The sequence below is a fragment of the Mastomys coucha genome, unplaced genomic scaffold, assembly GCF_008632895.1.
Source record: "Mastomys coucha isolate ucsf_1 unplaced genomic scaffold, UCSF_Mcou_1 pScaffold9, whole genome shotgun sequence".
NCBI classification, from domain to species: domain Eukaryota; kingdom Metazoa; phylum Chordata; class Mammalia; order Rodentia; family Muridae; genus Mastomys; species Mastomys coucha.
The window spans coordinates 51,268,440-51,283,311 of NW_022196915.1; positions in this window are offsets into that span (position 1 = coordinate 51,268,440).

Sequence of the window (14,872 nt, forward strand, 5' to 3'; positions counted from 1 at the left end):
CCCACAGTTCCATCCCGTCTCCATCTCAGTGTTCCTCCAACCTGCAGTGGATGGATGATGGCCTGGTGGCCGACCTAAACTCATTAATTTCCAGGTGGACAAAATGGAGGAGGGGCAGGACCCAGCAGCAGAGGGAGGGAAAGGAGGCCAAGAGCTGGCCTCCCCCGACCCCCACCCCCACCTCCAGGAAGCAGGCTGTAGCCCTCCCCCCTGCTGTCATGCCAGAGGCCTGCCTTTGCAAGGCCAAGCCCATAAAGGATGTTTAGGAGTTTAATCTGATTCCTAACACAGTAATCAGGGTCTAAAAGAGCATCCGTTGAAGTTAATGGAGGACTCTTGTCTCAAAATGCCTCAGCCTCATCTAGTCTAGTAAATTAGTATTTGAGGGGATCATAGATCAGTACCTCTCTGGCCTAGTTTCCTCAAGAGTATTCATTATTTCTTGAGTATCTACTATGTGTCTTTCTTTGCGATGATTTCAGCTTCTAAATTTCCTCACAGAAGAGAGTGTTGGAGTAGCCAGGCTGAGGTGAAATTCACCACATTCCACCTAGGCATTCCCAGAACCTTCTCTGCTCTGCAGGAAATAAGCTACCACCAGATCCCTCTTGCAGGCAGAAAGCTGCAGTGCACACATCCTGAGGGCTTCTCTGGCTGAATCCTAGAGGGCAAGCCGGGACTGCCTGACAGGGAGAGACTCCGCAATGGCGGCTTTCCATGCCATAGCCAATTGCTTTAAAAACCTACCTCCCTTTAAATAAGAACTGGCCCTGTCCTGGAATGCTCCCCCACTTTAAGAATATGTTAGAAGAGAACAGCTAGTGTGCTGTGCCATTTTGGGGGTACACCCATTTGCATCCCCCCATGCTCTTTGAGATGTCATTTTGCCTTCAAGCAATGGCCTAAGCTGCTGATGGCCCAACCCCCCTGGACCACAAATGTCCCCATTAGCAATCCTCTACTCAGTAATTGCTTCCCCATGATTCTTTCAAATGTTCCCTCGTCCTTCACCGATATTTCATCTTACATAACCTCCAGATGCTTCTCCCAAGTAAGGTCCTTTTAGGTAGAAACCCAATATGCCTTTTCACTGAGAGCTCCAACCGCAGGCACCATCCATAAGGCCTGCCTGGGATCTGCTACAGAGGATCGGTGCTGGGAGGGGTGCATTGTTATTTTATTGCTTACATAAACTCTTGTTCCAGAAAGTATTCTTAGAATATTATCGCTGTATGGGAGCATTCTGGGCTGTCCAGTCTGTGTGAACCAGTGTTAGTATGTGTCTACCAGATCCCCTTCACAGAGGGGATTTAGGTGTAGGACTCTAATGACTTGCTCAGCCCCAGGTATAATTGCAAGCCCCTTTTGTTTCCACCAAATGAAGAATCAAGAGCCAAGGTCAGCCTGAGCCACCTCCTTCCTCCACATTTGCTGCCTTTTTCTGTCCATCAGTAATTATGCAGAGAACCTGAAGCTTTCTGCTCTCTCAAGGCACCTCTTGAATTCTCAACATCATCTCCCCTGCCTATTTGAACCTTCTAATTACATCTTATGGCAAAAAGAAAGAGAGAAACTTGTGATCTAACAGTAGGATGAGGCTGCCCATAGTTTGATGACTGAGTATGTTTTCTTTCCCCCTTGGTTTGTTCACACCCACTACAGCCTTAGTCCCCATGGGGTACAATCTCTTGTGTTTCTTAAGGAACCCAGTACTTGGACTAGATTTAGTAATGTATCAAAGGACTAATTACAATTGCTATGTTTCTCTCCCTTGCCAGAGACAGCCCAGATCTATCTCAGTGGGAAACTAATATGTGGGGAGGAGTGTGTCCCCAGCTAGTATATCTCCATGCACACATATTAAGCCATAGAATTTCTCACACAACCGTATCCATCGCTAATGTGGAAGGCACTTGACCACAAAAGAAAGTGCACCCATACACACCAGCTCTACAAGGAAATTTTCTCTCCCACTATTGAACTTACATAATACCCACTCCTATTCCAACCTTAGAGTGCCGTCTGGGGCCAGCTGCAGAATTCCGGGCCCGGGACAGATGGAGCCTCCCCTTCCTTCAGCTACTCTGTGGGTGGTTTTTGAGCTCATGAGTCAACATGGGCAGACTGTAGTCTGTGCTGGTGGGATGTGTGTGTGTGTGTGTGTGTGTGTGTGTGTGTGTTTGTGTATGTGTGTCTAAGGCTCGGCGGGTTGATTCACATTGAGGATATCAACAGCAATGCTGAGAATTATGGTACTTAATAAAGATCTTTTTTTTTCTTTCAAGACCCATCTATAGTTCTTTCATTGGGTATTTTTGCCAAGTCCTAGCCAAACCGATTCAGATTTTTAATATTTAATTGTACCACATAAGCAAACGTGGTGAGGGGTGGGGGGGAGTAGGGGGATAGACTTTTATGCTGACTTTGTTGGAAGCAGTCTTTGTGCCTAGAGATTTTGAAGTACCAAATTTAGGTGGGAGGCAGAGCGGCAGACCTTCTGAAGAACGAGGAAATTTCCAGGTCAGAGAGGTCCACCTCTTCATTTCTCTCCTGTGTCTTAAAATGGAAACATGACCTAGCAACAAGGGCCTGCCTGGGGTCATAGCCACAGAATCCCCCAAATAAATTCCAGGGTCATTAGGAAATTTTACTGGGGCTAGGATCATTTTAAATTTAAATCAAATCTCTTTGCTGCTTAAACGTATGATAAAATTGCCAGACCTGGGACCCAGGAGGCAAGAGGACTGCGTTTTGAAGCTTCTTGCTGCGGTTTTTCAAGGCGACCTACTTCCGCCAGCCGCCAAGATGCCGGTTCTGTGATAGCCTAGTGCAGGCTGGATGCTGCTGAGGCCCAGACCGGGTTGCTTCTAAGACCAGACACGCTCTCTTCTCTTCTGCTCCAGGTGCATAGAGACATGTACTCGAACCAGTACCGTTTTCGTCTTTTTGTGCTCCCAAATTTTCTGTGACCTTCTCCCCAAATCATGCAGACTTGGGGGTCCTGGAGATTTGAGTTGTCCCCGATTTTTTGTTTGTTCATTCGTTTGTTTTAAACACTCGCCGATCACGAAGAAGTGGGTTTATTTCAATCCAGTTCCGAGATGCACCCGAAGCCGAAATCCTAATTTCCACTCTGGTCAACCAACTGCCAAGGCAGTCCCTGATCCCGCACATTGCTCCTCCTTTGAGGCCCATCCATCCGACCCCCTCAGTTTCACTCTGGAGCCAGCCCACACTGACTGCCCACCCTCGGGGTGGTTACAAAATCCAGGACAGGGGCAGGAAAAGTGGGTACACTTTCAAAGAATAGGCTATACTAAGCCCATGACCTCAGCTAAGTGTATTAACTCCTTTGCCACTCCCAGACTGTGGCAGCCATCACCACCTCACCCCACCCCACCCTGCTTCTGAGCCGCAGGTCTTGCCTAAGGCTAGCCTTGTCCTTGACAATCTGCGGTTCTCACAGTCCGAGACCCGTCGTCTGGATAGGGCTATCCAGTAAGCCAAAAAAAGGCTCACAGAGTGCAAGAAGGACTGGCTGTGCGGCCTAAAGGCGAATGTAGCTAAGGGAAGAAAGGGGAGGACCCTATCACGGAAAGCCATTTTGTGATCAGTTGCTTGCACCAGCAGGGCGCTCCAGTAAAACTATTTTCCGGGAGGGAAGAGTGGCCTTTTCATAACCCCACCCCCAACCTACTCCACTCTTGACACACAGAATGATGGGGCCAAGGCTGAGGCATCTTCCTCCACATCCCGAACCCCCTTACACAACCTTTCCCCACTCAACACTCTAAATAAGGTAAAATAACAAAAATCAACACCTGAAGAGCACGCTCCCTAGGCGGCGCTAGTCCCAGATCACTGCCACTGGGACGGAGCCGCTAAACTGAATCAGCCAGAGAGGCTCATCTTCTCAAACTGCCCTGCAGGGACAGAACATTGTTTCTGTTTATACAAAGAACGAAATTCCTAATGTCCCTCATTTGTTGGGCCGTACCTGGGCTCCATTAACGAGGTAAGCAGCCCTCCTAGGGGTCAAGAAGCCAGATAACTGAAATAACCTTGAGACTCTGGTTTCAAGGTCGTGCATTAGCTTCTTGGCCTGAGGTCATCTGTCAGGCCTAGAAGTCAACGGACCCAGGCTGAGCCTGCAAAGCTTACCCATAGGCAGGAAAGTGGCCCTGAGATTCACAGGGGTCTCTTCTTCAGCCCCCTCCCACACGAGCCTAGATTCATGTGGCAATATTTATTCCCATTTAATTGAGACACTAGTTTAATTTCAGATTGCTTGGGTTTAAGGCCCAGTGGGCTTTTCTGCAGCTCTTTTCCCCAGTGCTTCTATGGAAACTAATTGCTGTTAATATCCAATTTTGGCATTATTATTTGTTAGCCAATTATGGATCCCATAGCCTAGGCTTTGCTGCTCCTGCCTCTGCTGGCTCCTATGGCTCTGCCTAACTGTGCCTTCCACTGCAGCTCTCTCCTGCCCACATGAGGCAGTGTGCACAATCATTCTCTCTATAGTTCCAACCTGGCTGTTGGCATGGAGTCTGGGGAGTCCTTCATGGCTTTTACCCATTGAGGGAAATTTCTGCTCTTGAAGTATATGATTTTTTCCTTCCTTCCTTCCTTCCTTCCCTCCTTGCTTATTTGTTCGTTCGTTTGTTTGCTTTTCGAGACAGGCTTTCTCTGTATATGTCCTGGAACTCACTCTGTAAACCAGGCTACCCTCAAACTCAGAAATCTGCCTGCCTCTGCCTCTGCTGGATTCCTCCTGAATGCTGGACTAAAGGCATGTGTCACCACCATTTGATTTCTTTATTTTTTAAGAAATTAGAAACTTGAGGGCTGGAGAGATGGCTCAGTGGTTAAGAGCACTGATTGCTCTTCTGAAAGTCCTGATTTCAAATCCCAGCAACCACATGGTGGCTCACAACCATCTGTAATGAGATCTGATGTCCTCTTCTGGTGTGTCTGAAGACAGCCACAATGTATTATAAATACAATTACTATATGTAATATAATAAATAAATAAATAAATAAATAAATAAAGCTGGGCAGTGGTGGCACATGCCTTTAATCCCAGCACTTGGGAGGCAGAAGCAGGCAGATTTCTGAGTTCAAGGCCAGCCTGGTCTACAGAGTGAGTTCCAGGACAACCAGGGCTATACAAAGAAACCCTGTATCAAAAAACCAAAATAAATAAATAAATAAATAAATAAATAAATAATTTTTTTAAAAAAAGAAATTAGAAACTTATGTCAGATGTGATGGTGCACACCTTAATCCCAGCACTCAGAAAGCAGAGGCAGGCTAATCTTTGTGAGTCCAGAGCTAGTCTGATCTACATAGCAAGTTCCAGGACAGACAGAATTACATAGTGAGACTCTATCTAAAATTTTAAATAATAAAATATTAAATAATAATTATTCAAAGTATAGTTATATGAATACATATATAGTGTATATATATATACACACATATATATGTGGCAATATTTATTCCCATTTAATTGAGACACTATATATATGTATATATATACATACATATGTATATATATATATATATATATATGGAGAGAGAGAGAGAGAGAGACTCTGGCTGTTCTGGAACTTAGTATGTAGACCAGACTGGCCTTGAACTCACAGAGACACCTACCTCTACCCCTCTACCTCCTGAGCACTGTGATTAAAGGTGTGCACCACAATGCTTGGACTAAAACTTTTTAAAAGGAAATTTTGAACCAAGTCTGGTGATGTACACCTATAATCCTAGAACTTAGAAAATGATAGAGAAAGAGAACAGACCAGCCTGAGCTATAAAAGACCCTATCTCAAAAAGAACGAAAGTAAGAAATTAAATGTTACGTTTTCATTTTGTAGGCCAAGCTGCACTCAAACTCTAGATCCCACCACCACTACCCTGCCCTCCCTCCACTCCGAGCCTCAACCTCCCAAATGCTGGGATTGCAGGCATGGGCTGCCACCCTTGGTTCTGAAGCCATTTTGACCTATCATTTTCAAACAAATGAAGGGAAGATATAGCCTGATAGGATGGCACATGCCTGTGGTACTACTCAAGAGGCTTGAGGCAGGAAGATTTTGAGTTTGGGGCCAGCTTCCTGAGCTACATAGTCTGTCTGAGGAGGTGGAGGGAGACTAAAGGCAAAAGTTGGCCTAGACTTCCTCCCCTCCCCTCCCCTACTTCCCTTCTTACTTTCCCAGGATCCCTGGCTACTGCTGCCCTACCCAAAGCTACTGCAGCCATTACAACCGCCCAGATTCAGAATGTTCTAAGAACATCATTGGACATCCAGGGAGAGAATGTGGGAAAGGAGAAGACAGTATGTTCAAGATGGGGGGAGGACAGTTTCCCTCCCTCCCTCACCCAGATCCCTAGGAATACCTGGGAACCCTGTCGACTCTCATCACAGGATCCTGCTTTGGGGGACCTGATGTAGGAGAGGGGCACAAGCCTTAGAAAACCAAAAGTGTGCTTCTTTTCTGCCTTGTCTGTCTCTGAGAGCTGCAAGCTCATAGGCCCATGGGAGGAAGCAGGCACTTCGCATCCACCTCTGGAAACAGGAAAAGGAACTTAGAGTAGGACCCCTGAGGTCAGCACGTTTCTTTGTCTGCCTTCCTTCTCCTCCCCCCACCCCAATTTGGAAACAACACTTTCCCTGCCAGCTTGTACCCTTCCTTCGGTGGCAGCGCAGCTCCCTAGGAGTTGAAGCCTCCTCCCAGGCCACCTGGAGGATTGGGCTTTTCTGAGGCAGCTGGCTGGAAGCGTCCACAGCCTAGGGATCCTGTGATTAGAGTTTTCATAGTGGGGGGGAGTGGGTGGTGAGTGTTGGGGGGGGTTGGGACATTGTGTAGAAGTCCCTTACCCATAAGGCTCAATAAATACCACCCAAATTGGATGTCATTAAACCAGCAGCAGCTGTTCGCCTTTTCCTACAGAAAGGCTACAATTATGCACAGGGCCTCTTAGGCTGAGTCTACACAGAATGGTCTCTTAGGGCAGGAAAGACTTCAAAACATTTCTGGGGCTGGGCACATAGCTCAGCAGGTAAAGGAAAGGTCCCCCTGTTGTGTGCACCAGCACCGCCCCCTTCCCAATCCCGACTGAGACCCACATGGTGGAGGGAAAAAAGAAAGAAAACACACACACACACACACACACACACTCTTATAAATATAATTTTAATTTTTTTAAAAAAAAAGTCTGGCTCTTTTATGTCCTCAGCCTGCCTCAGCTTGGCCAGGTATGTGGAGATGTGACATCAAACACTCAGTGCATGATAAGGAGACCAGATGCTAGGTTCTATTGTCCCAGAAGAAATTGCTAAGAGGGAAAGTCATCTTTCCCATTCTTCCATCTTCCATAAAGAGAACAGTCTTTTTTCTGTTCAAATCTCACTGGTCCATTTCTCACGCAAGACCTTATCCGTCGGAATCTACACTCTAAAAATAAATAAATAATAAATAAATAAATAAAGAAATAAATAAAGCTGGGCAGTGGTGACACACGCCTTTAATCCCAGCACTTGGGAGGCAGAGGCAGGCAGATTTCTGAGTTCGAGGCCAGCCTGGTCTACAGAGTGAGTTCCAGGACAGCCAGGACTTTACAGAGAAACCCTGTCTCGAAAAAAAAAAAAAAAATTGAACAATAATAAACTTCTGAGCCCAATTCTCCTCCCCCAGCTCCTTCAATAATGTGTATGTTCTCCTCATTCAAAAAGTGTGAGGAAGTGCTTGAGAGATGGCTCAATGGTTAAGAGCACTGGCCGTTCTTCCAGAGGACCCTAGTTTGATTCCCAGCATCCACCTGGTATTGCCAGCCATGTATACTACAGCTCCAGAGGATCCAACAACCTCTTCTGGCTTCTGTGAGCACTGGTACCCATATAGGACAGAGCCATGCATGCAAGCAAAACACTCATACAGATAGAAATAACGTAAGCGTTAGGAAGAAGGAAGTCTCCAGGGCGGACGATTCATAGGACCCTGTGAATTGCTGGAAATCTCTTCATTTTGTCAATGATATTTTTCAGCCTAGAAGAGGTTCTTGCATGCTGAAGGTTCCTTCTTTTCACTTTAATATAAAATTTTAAAGTCATTAGAGGCCCAGGAGTTAAGAGCACGGACTGCTCTTACACAGGATCTGTGTTCAATTCCCATCACCCACATGGTGATTAACAATCACCAGTAATCCCCCTCCCTGGGATCCAACACGCTAGCCTCCATGGACACTTCACACATGTGCTGCATGTGCACGCACATAGGCAAAACACTCATACACATAAAATAAAAATAAATAATCTTTTTAAAAGTTACCACACAAGCCGGGCAGTGGTGGCGCACACCTTTAATCCCAGCACTTGGGAGGCAGAGGCAGACGGATTTCTGAGTTAGAGACCAGCCTGGCCTACAGAGTGAGTTCCAAGACAGCCAGGGCTACACAGAGAAACCCTGTCTCCAAAAACCAAAAAAAAAAAAAAAGTTACCACACAAGGTGATGGCTTTTCTCACGGCATCCAAACACACGATTGCACTTAGCTTTTATTCATCTGCCTCTTCCAATGCCCTCCCCTTGGCTAGGTATCCAAGCCCCTCAGAGTCACTGATAGATACTTAGAAGCTCCCAAGCTTTTAATACAAACTCCCATGATTTTGACTCCATGGTGGATGGACTCTCCTCTAGATTAAAGCTACTGTGACTTTGACGATACAAGGCCAGCCCTCTCCTGTTATTTTGCCATAACTGAGAATTCTGTTTATATTACCTCTGTTTGTATATAATGAAGCATAAATAATTAATTGATAAATAGGAGACCACATGACCCCTAAAGCCTACTTCACCCTACCAGCTCAAGGTAGGCCAGGAGTAGTTGAAGAGAATTCAACTCTGGTACTTTGCCCTGTTGGCTTGGTTTCCCCTCTACTAACACCTCTATGGCTGAACGTGAGCCCCTTTGTCTCCCTGACTGTCCAAGCAGAATAAGTCCACTCTGTGTTCCAGGAACGCAAAGCATTAGAATTTCAGGCCACAAGGCCAGACCCAGGAGCAAGTCCAGGAGCAAGAAGCAGAGGATACTGGGATTTTGTAGTAGTGATTAACTGGCATCCCAGCCCTAGAAAAGTTTGCCCTACAAAGAATCACTTATCTCTCCCCTCTCTTCCCATCTTTCCCTTTACCTGGGGCTCCTGCTGGAATGGATATTCACCAATGGCAATAGCCCAGCATGGAAGGTGGCAGAAGCAGGTCTCTGCCAGCCCATCTCAGCCAGCCCATCCTGAGCCCCAGCCTGTCAGGCCTGTCAGATCCAATTTCTGAATCACCCTTCACACTGTTGACTAAGATCCATCCAAGGCAGCATTCGGGCACAGCTAGGAAAATTACTTAATGTGATCCCAGGGCCTCTCAGAAACCTATTAGGATTGGCCTACCTCCCTTCCTGTTTTTTTTTCTCTCCCAACTTATTAAGAAGCAAAGACCCAGCATAAAAGCCTGTGCTACACATGGATAGCACCTTCCAAATGTGCTACTTAAATTATTTTATGTAGACTATGTGGAGGGCACCTTCCAAACATGCCAAACACATTGTTTAAATGATTTCATGTAGATTAGGCTGGCCTCAAACTCACAGAGATCCACCTATCTCTGCCTCCTGGGTGCTGGAATTAAAGGTTTATATCACCATGCCAGGCCAAAGAGATACCAATGTTGTTTCCAGCTGGTTCAGTAAAGGAGCACCTTTTGCCGGGTGGTGGTGGCGTTCAGTAAAGGAGCACCTTTTGCCGGGCGGCGGTGGCGCACGCCTTTAATCCCAGCACTTGGGAGGCAGAGGCAGGAGGATTTCTGAGTTCAAGACCAGCCTGGTCTACAGAGTGAGTTCCAGGACAGCCAGGGCTACACAGAGAAACTGTGTCTTGAAAAACCAAAAAAAGAAAAAAAAAGAAATAAATTAAATAAATAAATAAATTTTTGGGCTGGAGCAAGCAGGGCTGGAGTGAGCAGAGGTCCTGAGTTCAATTCCCAGCAACCACATGATGGCTCACAATCATCTGTACAGCTACAGTATACTCGTATACATAATAAATAAATAAATCTTTAAAAAAAAAAGCTGGAGTGGTGTGTATGTGTGTGCCTATGTGTGTGTGTATGTGTGCATCCTTATCCTGTATGTGTGTGTGTGGGGGGGGGGTTCTTTGCATAATGCACTGCTCCATCTCATGGTAGTGTATGTGTGCATGCTCATCTGTATGTGTGTGTGTGTGTGTGTGCCTATGGATGTGTGTATGTGTGCATGCTTATCCGTATGTGTGTAGGGGGCGTGGTTCTTTGCATAATGCACTGCTCCATCTCATGGTAGTGTATGTGTGCATGCTTATCTGTATGTGTGTGGGGGGCGTGGTTCTTTGCATAATGCACTGCTCCTTCTCCTGGTAGTGTATGTGTGCATGCTTATCTGTATGTGTGTGGGGGGCGTGGTTCTTTGCATAATGCACTACTCCATCTCATGGTACTGCTTTGATCCCTAGCCAGCCAGCCACCAGAATTTCCTCTCCCCTTTGTAAAAGAAGAAACAGAAAATTAAAAAAAGAGCAGCGGGTATCACTAGACTCTCCTCTCCCAGGGACTCCTTGTCAAGGAGCAGTCAGGGACCCGAGGAAAATTCCCGTGGGGAGCCCTTGTTCCCATGTGCCACTAATTCTGGCCTGAATCTCCACCTCTATACCAGGTATCAAACTAATGACCCTCCCATACCTTCTGTTTGCTATTGTCTTGGCTAATAAAGGTTCCAGATCTGAATATCTCTGAGACCCTAACCCTAATCCAATTAAACCCTGCTAAAGCAACTAGACTGGGGAAAGACAAAGAGGTGGGGAGGTTAATTGCAGACAGAGCCTCCTCTGACAAGCTAAATTAGCCTTGCCCACCTCAGGAGAAATGTTAAAGCTAGATTACCGACGGTACTGCTGGTGATTGACATTTGTTCAGAATTCTAAGTACCGGCCCCTCCGCCCCCGACGTTAAATGTTAACCTGTAGAAGAAGAACAGTAGCTACAGGGAGAGGTGTGAAGGAATGGGAATGTCAGCAGTGACTCTCCATCTGCCTTTGCTCCTTTCTCACATAGGGAAGGGTGGAGCTGTCCAACGGAAGAGCAGGATGTCAAGATGAGATGGAAGAGGAAAAAAGAATTCCACACCTGGCCTTGGGGCGGGGCCAAACAGGGAGCAAGCAGTCTAGACAGGGGGACAAAAAAACGAGAGCTACCTAGAGACCATTTGGGTTTATATTTCCTATGACTAGATCAGAGGATGGGTGTGTCCCAATGCCACAGTAACTGACACTGGGTGTCTTGGTTAGGGTTCTATTGCTGTGAAGAGACACCATGACCACAGCAACTCTTATAAAGAAAAACGTTTCATTAGGGTTTAAAATTTCAGAGATTTAGTCCATTGTCATGGCAGGAAGCATGGCAGCCTGCAGGCAGAAGAAGGATCTAGAGAGGGAGCTGAGAGTTCTACATCTTGATCCACAGGCAGCAAGGCAGAGAACTGAGACAGACTTCCTTCAACAAGGTCACACCTACTCCAACAAGGCCACACCTCCTAATAATGCCACCCCCTATGGGCCGATGGGTCCATTTCCATCCAAACCATCACACTGAGAAAGCACCATCTCCCCACCACATCTTTGAATGCTTTAACATAGTGGGACAATCTTCCTGGTGCAACAAAACATATTGGGATCTTCCTCAACAGCCTTTGGCAGAAGATTTATTTACCATGAGCAAAAGTAGAAAGCTTATAACACCAGGCTGGGGATACAGGATGCTTATCCTTTACGCTTATCCAGTATGCACAATGATTCACACCCCAGCACCAAATAAAAACTAGGTATGGTGGCATGTGCTATAATACCAGCACTTGAGAGGTAGAGACAGGACAATCATAAATTCAAAGTCATCTGTGGTGGTTTGAATGAAAATGGCCCCCATAAGCCCACAGGGAGTGACACTATTAGAAGGTGTGACCTTGTTAAAGATAGTGTGTCACTGGGCTTGGGCTTTGAGGTCTCAGATGATCAAGCCAGTCCCAGTGTTACTCTTTCTCTCTGCTGCCTGCCAACCCAGACATAGAACTCTCAGCTACCTTTCTGTTATCAAGTCTGCCTGGATGAAACCAGGATGATAATGGACTAAACCTCTGAACTGTAAGCCAACCCCAGCTAAATATTTTTCTTTAGAAGAGTTGCTGTGGTCATGGTGTCCCTTCACTTAGTTTAAGGTTTCACTAGAAACCCTAACTAAGACATCATCCTTGGGTTCACAGTGAGTCTGAGGCCAACAAAAGCAAAACAAAAATGTCTGTGATGAGGACATGTACATGTGTGCGTGTGTGCGTGTGTGTGTGTGTGTGTGTGTGTGTATGTGTGTGTGTGTGTGTGTGTGCATGTGCATGTGCTTGCATATGTGTTCATATGCATATGTGTGTATGTGTGTGTGCATTCATCCATGTGTCCTTCCTCTAATGATGGATACTCAGGCTGCTTCTGCACTCTGATAGTTTGAGAATACTGCTGTGGCACACATAGGTGTAGTATTATCTGCTGGCGTTCCTGCTTTCCTTGGATATATATGCAGAAGTGGGATGCTAGGTCACGTGATAATTCTGTGTTTAACTTTCTGAGAAGCCTCTATATACTGGTCCCCGCAGAGGCTGTGTTATTTAATATTTCCAAAACCACATGACCTTTTGAAGACAGCCTGTGTTAGTTATCACTTCTCAGCGTGTGCTTAGCCATTTTATTCAAGTTTTGTCTTTGCTGTATTGAAAATTCTTTAAAGGTAAAACCCATGCCACTGTTCTGTCCTCCATCTCTAGATTAGTAGTTTAAGACTGTGCCACTGATGTTTGGCCCCTTGCTGGTGTGCCTCTCAGACTGAATTCCACCCTGACATCTACCAACAAGCTAACACACAGACACAGACACACACACACACACACAGAGAAACAGAGACAGAGAAGTAAAATGAAACAAATCTTAGGTAAATATGTTAACAAAAGTGATAAATATTATGTTATCTACCTTTTAGTGAGAAGAAAATTCTTTGTTTTAAAGATTTTTGTATTATTTCTAATTATGTGTATGTGTGTCTATCTGTGTGTGGGTACGTGCACATGAGTGTGTTGCCCATGGCAGAAAGTGGAGAGATAGAGTTAGATCCCTGGAACTGGAGTTACAGGAAGTTGTGTACCACCCACTGTGGGCCATGGAAACTGAACTCCCTTTTTCTGAAAAACCAGTAGTCACTCTTTTTTTTTTTTTCCCAGTTTTTCAAGACAGGGTTTCTGTGTGTAGCCCTGGCTGTCCTGGAACTCACTCTGTAAACCAGGCTGGTCTCAAACTCAGAAATCTGCCTGCCTCTGCCTCCCAAGTGCTGGGATTAAAGGCACTGTAGTCACCCTTAATTGCTGAGACATCTCTCCATCCCGGACAAGGAAATCCTAATTCTGATATGTGCTAAAACATGAATGGATTTCGAGAAGATGGTGCTGGGTGAAATAACCCAAAAATGCCAGGCTCTGGTGTCACAGCCCTTAGTCCCAGCACTCAGGAGGAAAGGCAGGCAGATTGCTATGAGTTTGAGATCAGTGTGATCTACAGAGCAAATTCCAGGACAGCCAGGCCTACACAGAAAAACCCTGCCTCGGGGGAAAAAGAAAGAAAGGAAAAAAGAGAGAGAGAGAGAGAGAAAAGAAGGAAGGAAGAAAAGAGAGAGAGAGAGAAAGGAAGTAAAGAAGGAAGGGAGAAAAGGAGGAAGGGAGGGAGGGAGAGAAGGAAGAAGAGAGAGAAAGAGATGGCTCAGCGGTTAAGAGCACTGAGTGCTCTTCCAGAGGTCCTGAGTTCAATTCCCAGCAACCACATGGTTACTCACAACCATCTGTAATGGGATCCAATGCCTTCTTCTGGTGTGTGTGAAGAGAGCAATGGTGGTGTATTCATATGCATAAAATAAACAAATAAATCTTTTTAAAAAAGAAAAAAAGAGAGAGAGAAAGAAAGAAGCCAAAAGAGACAGAAGACTACATTGTTAAGGGTATCTTAGTCAATGTTCTGTTATTGTGAAGAGACAGCATGACCGTGGCAACTCTTATAAAAGAAAGCATTCAGTTGAGGCTGGCTTACAGTTTCAGAGGTTCAGTCATCATGACAGGGAGCATAGTGGCACACAGACAGGCACGATGCTGGAGAAGGAGCTACAATCAAATCTGCAGGCAGCAGGAAGGGAGTGCCACTGGGACTGGCTTGAGCTTTTGAAACCCCAAAGCCCACCCCCACTGACACACCTCCTCCAACAAACCCACACCTCCTAATCCTTTCAAATAGTGGCACTCCCTAAGCATTTAAATATAGGAACCTACAGAGGCCATTCTTATTCAAACCACCATATAGGGTTGTCAAGGGTTTCTGGTAAGGCAATGTGCTAAGTCGGAGCTTAATGAGATGGGAACACTCTGGAAGTGCTAGAAACTGTCTCCTGGAAACCTGAATGTACTAAGGGCCTAAGAACTACACAGTTAAAAGTGGTCAGAATGACAAATTTCCTGTTAAATGTAGCTTATCACAAGTTTTTAAACTCTCGTTGAAGAGGAACACTGAGCTGATCCTAAAAGGATGAATGAGTGTCAATGTGTCAAGAAGAGGAGGGCAGATGTTAGAGTTGGAGGAGACCAGGAGGAAGGGAGCCAAAACCTTAGATGCCTCTATAAGCTGGCCCACTGAGTGCTTTGAGTTTTGTCCAATGTAAGATTCAGGAAGATGGTTGGGTATGGTGGCATACATCTTTAATACTGGCA